Raw genomic sequence first — 17,245 nt, 5'->3', positions numbered from 1 at the left:
ACCCGCCCACATTAAAAGTTTACTCTTTTAATTGTCACCTGAATGGTGAAAAAAATAGCCAATCAGCATTATCGGTGCTGAGATCACACTGCTTTTCTGTGATCCTGTTGGATTTCACCATAATCTTGCAAGATTTCATAGTAACATTCCTTAAACTGAGGAGATAAATGTATTGGCTGTGTCTGCACATGCCATATGTGTGGTCACTTGCAAGTCCCAGGACAAGCATCCTGATTGGCTGCTTAAAGTCCCTTTACAATGGGATGTGGCTTCTGAGGAAATTTTTAGGTAAAATACCTTCCTTTTTGCACTTACATTTTCATGTGATATTTTTTAGTCAGCTTTTTAGATATGCTACATCACTTTAAGGAGATTCGCCATTTGGGTAACATATCACTTTCAATTTAAATGAATCATGTGCAAAAGCCTAATAAGTTTAAATGCTAAATATCTAAAGCATAAAATGGCTTTGGCCTAGGAATGTTAGAATATTCAACAGTGAAATGGCCAATAACCACCTGAAAAGCTATTGGTTAATTTATGTCAATATCTTAATTTACTAAGAACAAATTTCTTTTAAAACTGACAGATTCTATGATAGAACATTTTAATCATAATGCATGTTTTTTTTTTTGTTATCTATTTATTTTGGTGTAGACTTAGCATACCTTAAAAGGAAACACATTTCCATTTTTTGGGACATAAATATTTTACAAAATATTTTCCAGATTTTTCACTATACCAATATTTTTTACAGCTATGTAAATGTACCACGTTCTTCAATGTTACTGTAAATTTGCAGTTTATTTTGATCTTGTGCCATGTTCCCATTGAAATATATTTTTAGAAATGTGAAAAAAAAGACTTAATTCTATCAGGAAATATTCAATCTTTGCTTTTATTTTTGTGAGAAAAATAGAATAAAGCTACTGTCAACTTTATGGGCTTAATCTTGCATATTTCTGCGCTGAACTTATTCCATTCTCACTCTTGTCATATTTCAACTTCCAAAATGCAGACAGGATCCAGCCCTATAGAGATCTTGTGATTTTTATCCTCTCATTACCCTATAAAAATATGAAAATATGCGTTAGTCAGCATTAGCAAAATGAGAAAGTATAGCCTTAGCATGCAATGGACATTTTGCCAAATTGAACTGTAATTTCAGGAATTTGACATGATCATAAAATGCAAAATGGCATTCCAATTTAAAGCACATTGCCAAATTATACACAAATAAGGTACCAATTAAGACCTATTATACAATGAACTTACCAAATACAAATTGAAGGTACATAAAATAGGGTTACAAGGGCTAACTCTTCATTCATTTTGTTTTAGTCTCTTCCCCTCTTTTTCTCACATAAAGTATTGGTCCCTTAGGCTGTAACTGGACAGATGGATACCCATATTAGATGCAAAATATTATGTGAATTAAGCAGTGGAAAATGAAACACATTTTGAATCCAAGTGTAATTTAGTAAATGTGCCAAAATCCTGTATTGTTTTAGGTGTATAGTGTTTTCCCACCAAGTAACCACAAAACAGACCATATAAAAATAGAAATTTGTGCTTAATTATGTTCTTCTTGTTGTATTTAAAGGGACATTGTAACGCAAAATGTTTAAATATGCATAGAAATAAAACTTTGCCATATAAATTAATTATTTATTTATCAATTTTCCTGTATTTTAATCTGAAGGTTGTTCGTTTTTCAATTCTGAGAATTGGAAGTGCACACCACAGACTTCATTACCCTAACTTTGATACACATCTGTCTCTAATTGGCCTCAGCAAAATTGAAACAATAATATATGTAGCATATTTTCTTTCTAGATAGACTGTAGTTGAAATTTTTATTTCCGAAGATGAATTAAAGGGACAGTAAACACCAAAAATGTTATTGTTTAAAAGATAGATAATCCCTTTATTTACGATTCCCCAGTTTTGCATAACCAACAATGTTATAGAAATATACTTTTTACCTATATGATTATCTAAGATTATCTAAGCTTCTGAAGACGGCCTCCTTATCTCAGATCTTTTGACAGACTTGCATTTCAGGCAATTTGTCATTTTTCTCAGCTAGAGGGCGTTAGTTCATGTTTGCCTTTTTAATAACATTGTGCTCACGCCAGTGGAGTTATTTAAGAGTCAGCACTAATGCATTCAGATAAGAGACGGCCTTCAAGTGCTTAGAAATTAGCATATGTGCTTTCAACTAAGAATACCGAGAGCACAAAGCAAATTTGATGATAAAAGTAAATTGGAAAGTTGTTTAAAATGACATGCCCTATCTGAATCATGAAAGTTTAATTTGGACTTTACTGTCCCTTTAACTTAAGAATGAAATAATACACAAATGGCTACATTTATTAAAGCCCGGACAGACAAGGTGTGCCTCTGGGTACCTTGTCTGCCAGGCATTGCAGCAAGTCTACCCACATTTTACATTGCACAAGCCATTGCCTCCTGCTCCCACCCAGCCAATTGTGCAGGGTTTGTCAATCATCCTGATTGGATTTGATTAGGATAATTTAACTCTGCAAGCCTTGAGGTGGCGGAGAGGTTAAGTAGCAGTGATTCAATTGTCAGCTTCTTTAGTGTAAATCAGGTAGTTCTCTGTATAGGTTGAACTCAATAGACTTATGCCTTCTTTCAACCTCATTTACTAGGTTACTAGGTATGTAAATAAAATGAATGTTTTAGGGCTAGATTATAAGTGGAGCCCAAAATATCGCTTTCGCTAAAGTGATATTTGCGCTCCACTTTGTAATACCATGGAAGCATTGTGGTCACGAGAATGCGCTTCCATAGGCTCCAATGGGAGCTTCGTTCTGATGCTGTCAGAGACAGCACAGAACCTAAGTGCAGCAAAGAGGGTAAGCAGCGCAGCAATGGCAGCAATATTAAATATATATGTATTTGCTTATATACATATATATTTATGTGTTTGGATGTGTATATACGAATATTAACACATAAATATATATGTAAATAAGCAAATACATATATATTTACTGGGAACACAAGTTCCCATAGACCACAATGTAAAGGCAATTTTCAGGGGCGTTTTTTTTCTAACACCCCACTCCCGCCAACTTTACCCCCAAAATACTGCCTAGTGCAGTTATTTTATTAAAAATTTAAAATACTACAATTTTTATTTTTTATAAAATACCCTATACTATATTTTGGGGTCATATTTATAAAATTAACCAGAGATCTGATCTTTAGTTAATTTTATAATTTCTAGCCCAAGCTCGTCGTAGCAATAACCAGCCACTTGTAATGGCTGGTTATTTATCACGCGCCTGCAAATGGGCAAAGTTGCCCGTTCGCGGGTGGGCAATAAATTAGCGCTTCACTAGTATGTAGTGACATTTTATCACTGGAATATTCACTTAGCTGTTATTGGGATCCCCTCCCCCAGGTACACCTTTCTCTCTGAACTATAGACACTCCCATTGGTCTTTTTGAGTGGCATTTGATAAGCCACTCCCTTTTGAATTGGGTTATAAAATAATGTAACACCAGAACCTTTCTCTCTCTATTTTATCCTGCTCCTGCTAAAAGGTGGATGATGTTGGACACAGAGAATCTGGCTAAGTATTTTTGGGATAATATTCTGTGTAGCAGTATTGCACAATTGGGGTTAGTGTAGAGTTGCCCTGTATTAATTAAATTCTGGACTGTTTATCTGTAAAATAGATATATATATATATATATATATATATATATATATATATATATATATATACCTGTAAATATTTATCTTATTATTAACATATATTGTTTCCTAAATAAACTGTTTGGCAAATAGTGGAGGCCCTCTCATAGAGTTTATTTCACAATTTATCTGTGTTGGTTTTTAGTGGTTTCCCATAGAGATTTAGTATATTATATTTAGTAGAAAGTAGAGATATTTTAAATTAATAGATAACCACATTTTGGCGGCCATGAAGTTGTAGTCGAATCCATATGCCATTTAGTTTTGCAGGAATCAAATGAATGTTGATTTATTTTAAATTTAACTGCAGTAAATGTAGATTTGGTGTTTTATAGCAAAGTTTTTGTATGTAGTACTTTATTTAAAAAGCGCAAATAGTGGTTGGTTTCAAAGGCCTGTTGTATGTTTCTCAAGAAAAGCATGGCTTTAAAAAACCTGTATTTCTGGTCTTTATAAATTTGCATTTGCATAGGGGAAGCACATAATGGTTGGTTTCAGCAGGCCTGCTGTTTGTAGCTTACTAAATCTTAAATAACCCCCACAGTGTTATCTCTGTGTTTGTGTTGAAAAGAGATTTTAAAAAAAAGCATGTGATAAGAGGCAACCCTAAAAGGCTTAGAAATCAGCATATGAGCCTACCTATGTTTGGCTTCAACTTAGAATACCAAGAGAAAAAAAAGCAAGTTTGATGATGGAAGTAAATTGTGAAGTTGATTATACTAGACTGTCCCTTTAACTCTTGTATTTTTCTTGTTTTTGGAAACTGGATACTTTTATTGTTGAGCCAGTTTTCTATCAGTTTTCTAATGAATTTTAGAGACATGTGTTGTGTTGGTCCCATCTAAATGTTTTTACAAACAAAAGCTTTACAGTACTATGTAATAGCTGCCAACAGTAAGGTTTTTATTTATTTCTTTTTACAAAGGATTCATTTCTGTGAATGTGTTACACCCAGAGCTGTAGCTTGCCCTATACATAAATTTAATTCTGAATTGTATGGGAAATTGTGTAGAATTTAAAGTTAAGAAATTACAGTTTAATTAAGCTTTGTTTTGGGTAACAAAGTTAAACATTTGCATTTCCTGTGTTTGGAGCAGATCCTGGAACCAAAACTACAGTTGAAATTAGCATTTAGAAGTTCTATAGAATCTTCCTGTACTTAAAATATTTTTATAATTTTTCCTCAATTTGGGAAAATATCAGTAAAAAGGATTCCTTGCTTTGCTTTGTTCATTTATTTTATTTAGGTTAGTATTATTGATGGTTCACACCTTTTAAAAGAGAACAATATTTAATTTTTTAATTTTGTTCTGCTTAATTTCTGTTTAGTCTGGTGTTTCATTGCCCTATAGAGATTATAATTCCTTGCATTTGGGGCAGTTAAAATAGTCTGGCAAACTATGCTGTGAGAGACACACAATAGTCTGTTCCCCAGATTTAAAATAAAGAGTAATCAGCAGTGGTTAGAAAAACTAAATTTAATTATATTACCACCTCTGCTGGAATGCTGACCTGCTTATAAACAGATCTAATTACTACCCTTCTACATGGCTTAACTGCTATGTCCTTTGTTGTGTAAAATTAGCATCTCAATGGTATCTTGTACATCCTGTGTTAACATTTAAAAAAAAAAAAAAACTACTATGCTGTGAGAGACACACTATTCTAGTATATATATATATATATATATATATATATATATATATATATATATATATATATATATATATATATATATATATATATAGAATTATTTTTTTTATTATTTTAGTTCTAACGGCTATCTGTTAAAAATGTCTGGAAAAAACTATATTTCACAGGAAATCTGTGATTACTTTAACAATTACATTCATAAATATAATGGTCCATTCCTCATCCCAGAAGCTAAAAACAACAAGTGTGAAAGTGATTTAGATATACTAACACAGGTATTAACTCTTAAAAAGATGAATAATAATAAAAGAAAATGTATGATAGCGCAGGCAGTGATTTCAACTATAAAGAGATTAACGGACATTATTGGAGAACTTACAGAGCAAAATAAAGACCTTAAATTAAAGTTAGATAACACACATACTGACAGAGATTGTATTAAGCTTTCTGCTTTAACTAACACCATACAGATCAGTAAATTACAACGTAAATTAAAATTAACAGAACACATCAGTAACGAATACTCAAACAAAATTACTGAGTTACAGATGAAAATTGAACAAAAAGAAAAAATAATTAGTGATATTTCTGGGAACAATGCAGATAGTGATAACTTACTGCCACAAAGGAAAGAGCCAAAACAATTAGTAAAACAAGATAAAATGCAAATGGACCCCACTAAAAACCCAAGTTCTGTTCCAATTGCCCCTGTCATAATTTCTGAGAATTTTAACAACCTGAAAGTTCCTACAGGTTTTCAAATCAGACTAGGCCAATGACTGTAGCAGATAAAGACATTTTTAAGAAATGGTGGGGCACAATCCCCACAACCAGTTTTAATAACTTTTCACATTGGTTTCACAAGGGAACTGAAAAAGCCATAAAATTAGGTATGAGAATGCCGGAATGGACCGAATTGCTTCAAGATGCCATGGGCCCCTATGCCAACAGGTTATTAGGATTTAATTCAAGTATATGTGATTAGGCTGGCAGGATAGCTAAAACCTTTTTCAATTTTACTAGTCTAGAGAAAGAGATTAGTGAAATTACCATGAGACCACTAGATGGGCCATTTGAAGTAGCAAAAATAGTTTTATTTTGGTGTGTGCTGCGCCAGCCACAGACCCAAATGGTCTGGGGGTCACCAGCTCACATACAGAGGGTACTTGAAGCTCTCCACAGAAAATGTCAGGAGTTTGTAAAGCTGTATGATCCAAACTCCACAAACCTACATATGGTGCTCACTAGAGCTGAGAAGTGGTGGAATTATCACCCATACACCATTAAGGCAAATTCTGCAGTGAAGCAGTCAATGGAGAATAATCTGAATATTCACAGGCAGGAATCAGAGAGGGGTAATAGAAGGAATGTTTGTGGATATCAGAATAGTAGAGCATCGAATACAGAAAACTGGAGAGACAGGAATTTAAATGGCGATAATGTGGTGACATTTTATCACTGGAATATTCACTTAGCTGTTATTGGGATCCCTTCCCCCAGGTACACCTTTCTCTCTGAACTATAGACACTCCCATTGGTCTTTTTGAGTGGCATTTGATAAGCCACTCCCTTTTGAATTGGGGTATAAAATAATGTAACACCAGAACCTTTCTCTCTCTATTTTATCCTGCTCCTGCTAAAAGATGGATGATGTTGGACACAGAGAATCTGGCTAAGTATTTCTGGGATAATATTCTGTGTAGCAGTATTGCACAATTGGGGTTAGTGTAGAAGAGTTGCCCTGTATTAATTAAATTTTGGACTGTTTATCTGTAAAATAGATTTATATATATATATACCTGTAAATATTTATCTTATTATTACCATATATTGATTCCTAAATAAACTGTTTGACAAATAATGGAGGACCCCTCATAGAGTTTATTTTCACAATTTATCTGTGTTGGTTTTAGTGGTACCACCATAGAGATTTAGTATATTATATTTAGTAGAAAGTAGAGATATTTTAAATTAATAGATAACCACATAGTACACTAACCCTTAATGTTTTTTTACCCTGCATGTTGATTATACAAGACTGAAACTTTGTATAGCTGTTAAGAATAAATTACTATATTCATGTTTTATATAGTGGCCCATACTGATTGTTTGTTTGGGATTTAACCTGTTCTGGTGTATCTGGCTGAGAAAGTGGCGGCATATACAGCATGGATTAACAATAGGTTTGGATAATAAACATTCTTCTGAATATAATAATTTTCTTTAATGATTCAGACAGAGCATACAATTTTTTTTTTTTTAATTATTTATTTATATACCACATTGTGTACAATCAAATAAATTCAGCCTTTATATGCCACGCAGGGCCAGGAAAAACATAATATACTACAATATATAAAAGAATTCAAAACGACAAATTTCTCTTTTTCTGGCGAGTCAATAATACCCTTATGTGAAGTATTAGTACACAAAGTGGGGTCTTTATAACTTTTTCATTTTTTTTTGAATAAACATGACAGAATTTAATTCACACACTCATTAACTGAGCTGAAAAACATCAAGGCAGCCAAAACAAAATCAAAACAAAAACAGGGGAATTATAAATAAATAAAAAAAATTATTCTTGTCTGTGGAGGGTCACCATATTCCTAAAAGAACCAATTCCGTATTTCTAAATGGATATATTAAATAATCTATCTCACTGGGGGGTAGAGTTTTAATAAAATTTGACCACTTGGAGAAGAATCTCTTCACGTCTTGATTATTATTTAAATTGGTGTCAAGTTGTTCAATGATACACTGTTTTTTTAAGCAGTTCTTTACCTCTAAAACACTTGGAGTTCCCTTTGCCTTCCACTTTTTCAGAATCAGATATCTAACAGCAAGTATTACTAAGGTAACTATTTTAAGTTTATCCTGAGGGAGACCTAGGTTCGTGACAGGAAAGATTATATTTAAAGGAGATAAAGTCAAAGAGGGAATGCCCATTGAATTGTTTATCCAGTATTGTATCTTTAACCAAGAATTTCTCATTTTTGGGCAGTGCCAAAACATGTGGATAAAACTAGCCGATGTGTATGAACATTTTGGGCATTTATTGAAGCTGGTGTTCCGACATTTAGTTCCTTTTTCTGGGGTAAAATATGTCATATGTAGTAATTTAACGTGTGCCTCCCGCCAAGAAGCGGAGAGAGTGGCTTGCGAAATCACTTTAAATGATGAAGTTACTACCGAATCCTCTAGTGAGGTTTCCTCTAGAGCTTCTGCCCATTTAACTTGTAGTTTTTCAGCTGTTTCTGGACCCTTAAGGGAGATCAATTTTTGGTAGATGTATGAAATTGAAGTTATGCCACTTTTAACTAGGTTAAGCCAGTTTTCGAGAATACCTAAAGACCACTCCCAGCCCAAATCAATTATTAATTTGAAAGCATAATGTCTTGCTTGAAGATAGGCATAACATTTTTTATTAGGCAAGTGAAATTCCTCTTTAAGAGAGTCAAATGTTTTAATACATGTATTCTCAAAATCTAGTAGCTGAGAGACATTTATGAGGCCCAGTGATTCCCACTTAGAGAAAAGAGGGGATTGTATCCCAATTAGGAATTGTGGGTTGTTTAAGAGAGGGATAAACCTTGAAATCCTTGATTCGACGTGTAGAAAAAAGCATTTCCACATCTGTATTGGATTATAAATAGATTTTATCTTTTTTATTTCAGGAGGAATTACATTACTGTTACAGTGTAATAGGGCTATCAAGGAGTATGGGTAGGCTATGTTACCTTCCAGTTCAAAATTTGTTACATAGTTAGAGTTAGTCAGCCAGTCCATGACCACTGTGGCTTGAAAAACTACATTATAAAATCGGATGTCTGGTAAGGACAGTCCCCCCATACTCTATGGGAAGTACTAATTTGGTCAGCGAAATTCGAGGTTTCTTATTCTGCCAGATGAAAGAGCGAAGGGCCGAATTAAAGGATAAGATGTCTATCGTTTTTAAGATAAGTGGAGTGTTCTGGAGCACATATATAATTTTAGGAAGTAATGACATTTTATTTAGTGCTATGCATCCTGATACAGAGAGAGGGAGGTTCTGCCAGTTTTTAAAGGCTTCCTTAATTTTCTTAAGGACAGGTAGAACATTCAAGTCGTACCAAGCACCAGGGTCAGGAGAGATCCAATTACCTAGATACTTGAATGCATCCTGTACTATAGAGAACGGAATGTTTTCACATGAGTCCTTATTTTGTTTAAGCCAGCATAGTTCAGATTTTAAGATATTTACTTTGTAGCCCAAAAAAGAACTAAATTGATCTATTATTTCGAGAAGTTTAGGGATATTTCTGGCTGTGTTTGAAATATAAATTAGTACGTCATCTGTGTATAGTACAATTTGCAGTTCTTTTTCTTTTAACTTGATCCCTTCTAGTTGATGTCTAATTTGTAGAGCAAGAGGCTCAATGGCCAGATCGAAGAGAAGAGGGGACACCCCTGCCTGGTTCCTCTACCGAGTCTTATGTTCTGGGTCAAATCCCCGTTTACTAAAATTTTCGTGGAGGCGTTGCTATATAAGTTATTAAATAGGCGTAAAAAGTTACCTCCGATACCAAATTGCTGTAATGTAAAGGACAAATGATCATGATGTACAGAGTCAAACGCCTTTTCAGCATCTATAGAAATAATCACCCTGTCAGGGGTGTCCTCTCCCCCAGGTCCCTCCGATTCCCCCATGTTTTTAAAATATTCTATAGTCGAGAAAACCTCTCTTATTTTGGCTGATGAATTTCGTTTCAAAAGGAAACCAGCTTGGTCTTTGTGAATGATGTTAGGGAGCAAGGATTGAAGTCTATGCGCTAGGATGGCTGTAAACAATTTGTAGTCTGTATTTAAAAGCGCGGTAGGCCTATATGACTCTTTTCTATTTGGTTCTTTGCCCGGCTTAAGTATAAGGGATGTATATGACGCAATGAAATCCTGTGTAGGCATACTACCAGTGATATAAATTTCATTAAAAAGTAAAGATAAATGCCGTGTTATATCAGGTGCCAGTATTTTGTAAAATTTGTTCGGGAGCGCATCCAGTCCTGGAGCTTTATTAAGGGTTAACCTTTGAATTGTCTTAGAAATTTCTGTTTCAGTAATAGGGTCTTGTAATGTTTCGACTGAGTCTGATGATAAAGTTGGAAAGACTATCTTATCCCAGAAATTTTCCCTCTGTATGGTATTAGAAACTATTTGAGTATATATTACTTTATAATATTCTGCAAACACTCTGCGTATTTCTTCAGAGGATGTAAGCTCTTTGCTATCCGATGTAATTACTTTAATTATAGAGGAACCTTTATCGGACTTAACCAGGTTTGCCAAAAGCTTCCCGGTTTTATTACCGTACCGGTATAACTTAGCTTGTAGTCTAAGATCTCTCTGAGTAGTTTTATAGAGTATGAGTGAATACCTATCTGCTAATGCCTTACTGTATCTGGACCAATTATCAGTGGATTTTTGTAGAATATACCGATTATATGAGTTTGTAACTGCCTTCAATACCTTGCATTCCCTTCTTTTAAGTTTTTTAGACCTAGAGATAGTATACGCCAGGATTTCCCCGCGTAGCACCGCCTTGGCGGTGTCCCAAAATAAGGCAGGTTGAGAAATATATTCTTGATTAAAAGATGCATATTCGCGGAACTTAACAATGAGCCAGTTTTTAAATTTTAAATAGGATGCTAGGAAGCGTGGAAAAGAAAATCCAGTGTTTCTACTAGCTAAAGTGTTTAATTGAAATTCAAGAGTGATCGGGGCATGATCTGAAATTGTGATAGGTAAAATCCCAGCCACAATTTTCGTTTTACATGCTCTTTCATCTAGCAGAAACAGGTCTATCCTTGAGAGAGTTTTATGTGCCCTAGAGTGACATGTAAAATCCCTAAGATCAGGATTTTGAATCCTCCAAATATCACAAATTTTCAGATATTGAAACAATTTGGTAAATAACTTTGATTCCAGATTATCTCTCTTAGTTTTGTAAGGAATAGCACTCTGCCTAAGCCTATCAAGTGGATATTGAGGGGCCATATTAAAATCGCCCCCAAGTATTAAATACTCTTCTGAGAAAGAAAGAAGCTTATTTTGTAAAGTTTCCCAAAAGGGGAGAGAAAAAACATTGGGGGCGTATTTCTTGCACAGTGTATACATTGTTTTAAATATTTTGATTTTAACCATTAGGTATCTCCCTTCATGGTCTGTATCTACCTGAATGATTTCATAAGAAAGTTTCTTCCCCAGGAGGATCGCTACCCCACTTTTTCTTTTTGTAGTAGAGGAATATAAGACTTCTTTGACCTAAGATGTTTTAAGTTTTAATACCTCTTCAGGTTTTAGGTGTGTCTCTTGTAAAAAGGCTATGTCAGTGTGATTTTTTCTTAGTTGAAAGAGTATTGCCTTTCGTTTTATTGGGGAGGTTAGGCCGCCTATGTTCCAGGAGTTCAATTTAAGGTTCCCCTCCACAGGCATTTTCTAAAAAGCACATAAAGAGAGAGAAAGAAAGAAAGAAAGAAAGAAAGAAAGAAAAAGAATTCCCAGTTCCCATGTTACAGCCTCATGAACCCCTATATAGCAGGCAGAAAAAAGAGCCTTAGACTTGCCTCTTGTTTTTACCCTGTATATAAACAGCTTCTTCATATTTAATCGAACTAGGTACATAATTGTTCTAATTTAGTTTAACTCCCTTCAGTTTTTACTCTGGACGGAAAGATTCAGCATAAAATTTAGCAGCCTCATGGGCTGTTTCAAAGAAATGTACTTACCCATCTATCCTAAGTTTCAATCTAGCTGGGTACAGCAATATTGCTTGGATCCCTTTTTTAATAAAGTTTGTGCAGTGCGGGGCTAGCCCTCTCCTTTTAGTTGCAGTGCCAGCTGAGTAGTCTTGGAACAAATATATTTTTGCCTCACCTAAGAAGACGGGTTGATGTTTGCGGAAGGCCTGAAGTAAAGTAACTTTCTGTTGAAAATTTAAAAGCTTTGCAATGATTGGTCTTGGCCTTGTGTTAGTTCTGTGTGAGTCAGGTGCACCTAACCTGTGGGCCCTTTCTATGATAATGGGAGGATAAGATTCTGGTATCTGCAATAATCGGGGAAGTGTAATAGATATTAATTTGTCTAGATCTTCGAATTGTCTATCCTCAGGGACCCCTATGATCCTGAGGTTATTCCTCCTTGATCTGTCCTCCAGATCTTCAATTTTGTTTTGCATTTTCAACAGAGTGTTATTTAAAGATTCAAAATTATCTTTATAGTTTACAGTCAGATCTTCAAGATCAGAGATTCTCTGTTCAGCCTCAGAAATTCTAGAGGCGAACTGCTTAACCTCCTTAGATAAAGTAGCAATGTCTTGTTTTATTTCAAGTTTCAAAAGATCAAATTTGGGCGTTAAAGCCTCTGAAATACTTGAAACTAATGTGTGGATGTCTAGTGAATCCGAGCTACCTTGAAGTAAAGAGATGGGTGGATGTACATCAATTGATGTTTCAGAAATAGTTTTTTTTTTTTTCTCCCTTTGTCTCCCCGTCATGGTCGCGGGAGAGGTTTTAGAGTGCCCGTGTATATACTTATCCATTTACAGACAAGTGGCTAAAGAATCTTCTAGATAGTTCACCACCAAGTGAAGTAACGTGGGTGAGTTTGTGCAATGTGCGTGAATTGGTTTGAGAAGGGGTAATATTTACCCAGTATAAGATTGTGCTGGGAAGGGGAGAGAGGAAAAAAAAAGAAAATAACTAGAGTAGGACAAGGAACTACTAGTGAGTTTTTACCGTGTTATTGTGCAAAATTGTGAAAAGGAATATTTGTGAGGATTTTCTTTAAGTTCTCCTTAATACCTATGAGAAGGTGCGCCGGGAGAAGGAAGAAAAAGAAAAAATGTGAGAGAGAAAACAGAGAAAAAATCAAAAACCTTCCCTTTACTTATGCCTGTTTTAAACCAAAAAAAAAAAGACAAAAAAACTGGGTAGCTAAGATTTACTTCCGCAAGCTGATTCCCCTTTAAAGGGGATCTAATATTAAAGAAAGCCCATAAAAAATATCACACTTGCTGTATGTTGAGAAAAGGAAATTAAACTGAAGATTTGAAAGAAATAATTGATTTTACTATTTTTTATTTTAATTAGAACAGGAGTTAACTGAGGAGGTTAACCTACCTAAAGTGTTTGTGTATTTTTCTTTGGGGGGATGAGAGTTTGAGCACTCTATAGTGGTGCTATGTGAACCTGGGGTTATTCAGGAAATATGCCTTTTTAGGGGAGCCCGACTTTAACTATTAGTACTTATATTTCTTTCTGTCTCGCTCTCTCTTCCCCTTATAAAAAGAAAGAGAAAGTAAAAGGAGCACAGTAAATTTATAGCTTTTGACGTTGTAATGTACAGGGAGAGTGCAACGTCTTTAACAAGATATATTCAACTCAGGTTCCCTTCTATTAGGTCAAAAAGTATTTTCATGTCAGGTTCCTAAAGCTAATTAAGGAGGATCAATTTAAACCCAAATCCAGCACCTTTTCAGGCTGCCTCTTAACCACAATTGGCTTCTTAACCAGAGAAATTATATACAATATTTTACTCTTCCATGTTTTGACTATTCAGGTGCTTGTACAATTATATAGTCTGTCACAATACATTATGCATTCTTCTATAGGTATTACCAGTGCTTGGCTTCTAAGATTTATTTATATTAAATGGCCTACTGAGATATCCAACACTGTACACTATAAGCTTTGTATCTCCCTGGGTATAAGAGGAGTGATATACTTAACCCCTTAATGACCGGACCATTTTTCAATTTTCTTACCCTTAATGACAATGGCTATTTTTACATTTCTGCAGTGTTTGCGTTTAGCTGTAATTTTCCTCTTACTCGTTTACTGTACCCACACATATTATATACAGTTTTTCTCGTCATTAAATGGACTTTCTAAAGATACCATTATTTTCATCATATCTTATAATTTACTAAAAAAAAAAAATGATAAAATATGAGGAAAAAATGGAAAAAAACACACTTTTTCTAACTTTGACCCCCAAAATCTGTTACACATCTACAATCACCAAAAAACACCCATGCTAAATAGCTTATAAATTTTGTCCTGAGTTTAGAAATACCCAATGTTTACATGTTATTTGCTTTTTTTGCAATTTATGGGGCAATAAATACAAGTAGCACTTTGCTATTTCCAAACCACTTTTTTCAAAATTAGCGCTAGTTACTTTGGAACCCTGATAACTGTCAGGAATACCTGAATATCCCTTGACATGTATATATTTTGTTTTAGAAGACATCCCAAAGTATTGATCTAGGCCCATTTTGGTATATTTCATGCCACCATTTCACCGCCAAATGCGATAAAAAAAAAAAAAGTTCACTTTTTCACAAATTTTGTCACAAACTTTCCCACTGAAATTATTTACAAACAGCTTCTGCAATTATGGCACAAATGGTTGTAAATGCTTCTCTGGGATCCCCTTTTTCAGAAATAACAGACTTATATGGCTTTGTGGTTGCTTTTTGGTAATTAGAAGGCCGCTAAATGCCGCTGCCCACCACACATGTTTTATGCCCAGGAGTGAAGGGGTTAATTAGGGAGCTTGTAGGGAGCTTGTAGGGTTAATTTTAGCTTTAGTGTAGTGTAGTAGACAACCCCAAGTATTGATCTAGGCACATTTTGGTATATTTTATGCCACCATTTCACCGTCAAATGCGAGCAAATAAAAAAAAAACTTTACATTTTTCACAATTTTAGGTTTCTCACTGAAATTATTTACAAACAGCTTGTGCTATTATGGCAGAAATTGTTGTAAAAGCTTCTCTGGGATCCCCTTTGTTCAGAAATAGCAGATTTATATGGCTTTGGCGTTGCTTTTTGGTAATTAGAAGGCCGCTAAATGCTGCTGCGCACCACACGTGAATTATGCCCAGCAGTGAAGGGGTTAAATTAGGTAGCTTGTATGGAGCTTGTAGGGTTAATTTTAGAGATCAGCCTCCCACCTGACACATCCCACCCCCTGATCCCTCTTAAACAGCTCTCTTCCCTCCCCCACCCCACAATTGTTACCGCCATCTTAAGTACTGGCAGAAAGTCTGCCAATACTAAATAAAAGAGTTTTTTTTTTTTTTTAATAAAAATTATAAAATATTTTAGTTGTGATGGACCCCTGCCTTAGCACCAACCTCCCTGATCCCCCCCTCCAGCTCTCTAACCCTCTCCCCTACCTAATTACCGCCATCTTGGGTACTGGCAGCTGTCTGCCAGTACCCAGTTTGGCCCCACAAACCAAACTATTTTAATTTTATTTATAACTTTTATTTGTATGTTTAATTATTTCTGTAGTGTAGCAGCCCCCCCCCACAATACCCCCACCCCCTCCCCCTCCCAGATCCTTTTAAATGTAAAAAAAAAAAAAAAACTTTTTTTCCCCTTCCTTTTTCATTGGTGTCAGTGTGGCTAATGCGCGCATGTGCACGTGCACGTGCACGCACGCCCACGTGCACACGCGCGCCCACGTGCACACGCACACCAGTGCACACGCGCATCGTGCACACGCGCGCACGCTCCCTCCTCCCACCGGACAAAGGCACCATCGGCACCATCACTACCGGTGCAGAGAGGGCCACAGAGTGGCTCTCTCTGCATCAGAGTCTTGTAAAGGGGTATTGCAGGATGCCTCCATATCAAGGCATCACTGCAATACCCTGAGAGCTGCTGGAAGCGATTGTGATCACTTCCAGCACTCTGTTAGACAACTGACGTACCAGGTACGTCCATTGTCATTAACTGCTTGTTAATGCATGACGTACCTGGTACGTCAGTTGTCATTAAGGGGTTAATCCCCTGGATTCTCCAAGTTGACCAGAAAAGATAATAAAATTCCCCTTCTTTGAAATCTGCGAAAAAAGAAACAAATGTATCTTGCAAAAACTTATGCAAAAAAAAAAAAAAAATAGTATATCCTCTATCCAGACCGGATGAAGGATGCAAAAAACATATTTATAAGTTAGAGTAAGAGGAAGCAAAAAATGGTCAAGTCCCTGGAAAAAGATACTTAATAACAGAACATATGCAGTTTAATGTATAGCAATTTTGAGTCCGTTCAGTGTATTAAGTTAGAGAGTTTGTATATTATCCCTTTTCTTGTTTTCTGCTTCTCGGTCTTTCCACTTTTTTTGTTTTTACATTCCCGTTGTTTTTCGTATGCAGTACACTTTACAAAGCATCCCCCCTTCACTTAGCTACCTTCTTTACTTTTAGGCCTTGTTGTGCTTAGAAAGTCTGCCCTTCTTCTAGGGCTTAGAAAACAAAAAAACACTCTGAATGGAGTTATGTGGTACTCACCCCCTCACCCACGGCTTTCCAGAAGCTTTATCCTGTTCCTCTCTCAGCCTGATGAAGCCGGTCTCCTCTCTCGCAGCACCGGTGAGAGAGGAGAACACCAGCCAGCACACCGCTACTGATAACTTCCAAGCAGCTACGCATCGGACAGGCTCCCTCAGACTCTCACTCAGGCCCGAAATCCGCCTCCTCCCACGCAGCACCAGTGGGGGAGGAGGACAGCGGCACAGTGTTCAACGGCGTCCCCGGCAGGTGACACCGGGTAAAGACCAGGGAACCGCCCGGAGCAAATTGGTAGGTAGTATATTCTTGTTGCCGGTTGACTGGTGAAGGGGCAGTTAACAGCCAGTGTTTGTCTCAGGGAGAGGGAGGCCGAAGGGAGGAAGGTGGGGCAATGTACAGCTTGTGTATCTGCGAAGCTAGCCACTGAGTGAAAGGTGTATATCCTAGTGAGATGATATTCCGCTATGTCTGAAGCAGTAGCTGTAAACTGTGGGTCTTCCGTTTTCTTCAGGGCTTTGGTACA

Source organism: Bombina bombina, chromosome 4 (assembly GCF_027579735.1).
Source record: "Bombina bombina isolate aBomBom1 chromosome 4, aBomBom1.pri, whole genome shotgun sequence".
Taxonomy (NCBI): Eukaryota; Metazoa; Chordata; class Amphibia; order Anura; family Bombinatoridae; genus Bombina; species Bombina bombina.
This window is presented reverse-complemented; position numbering follows the sequence as displayed.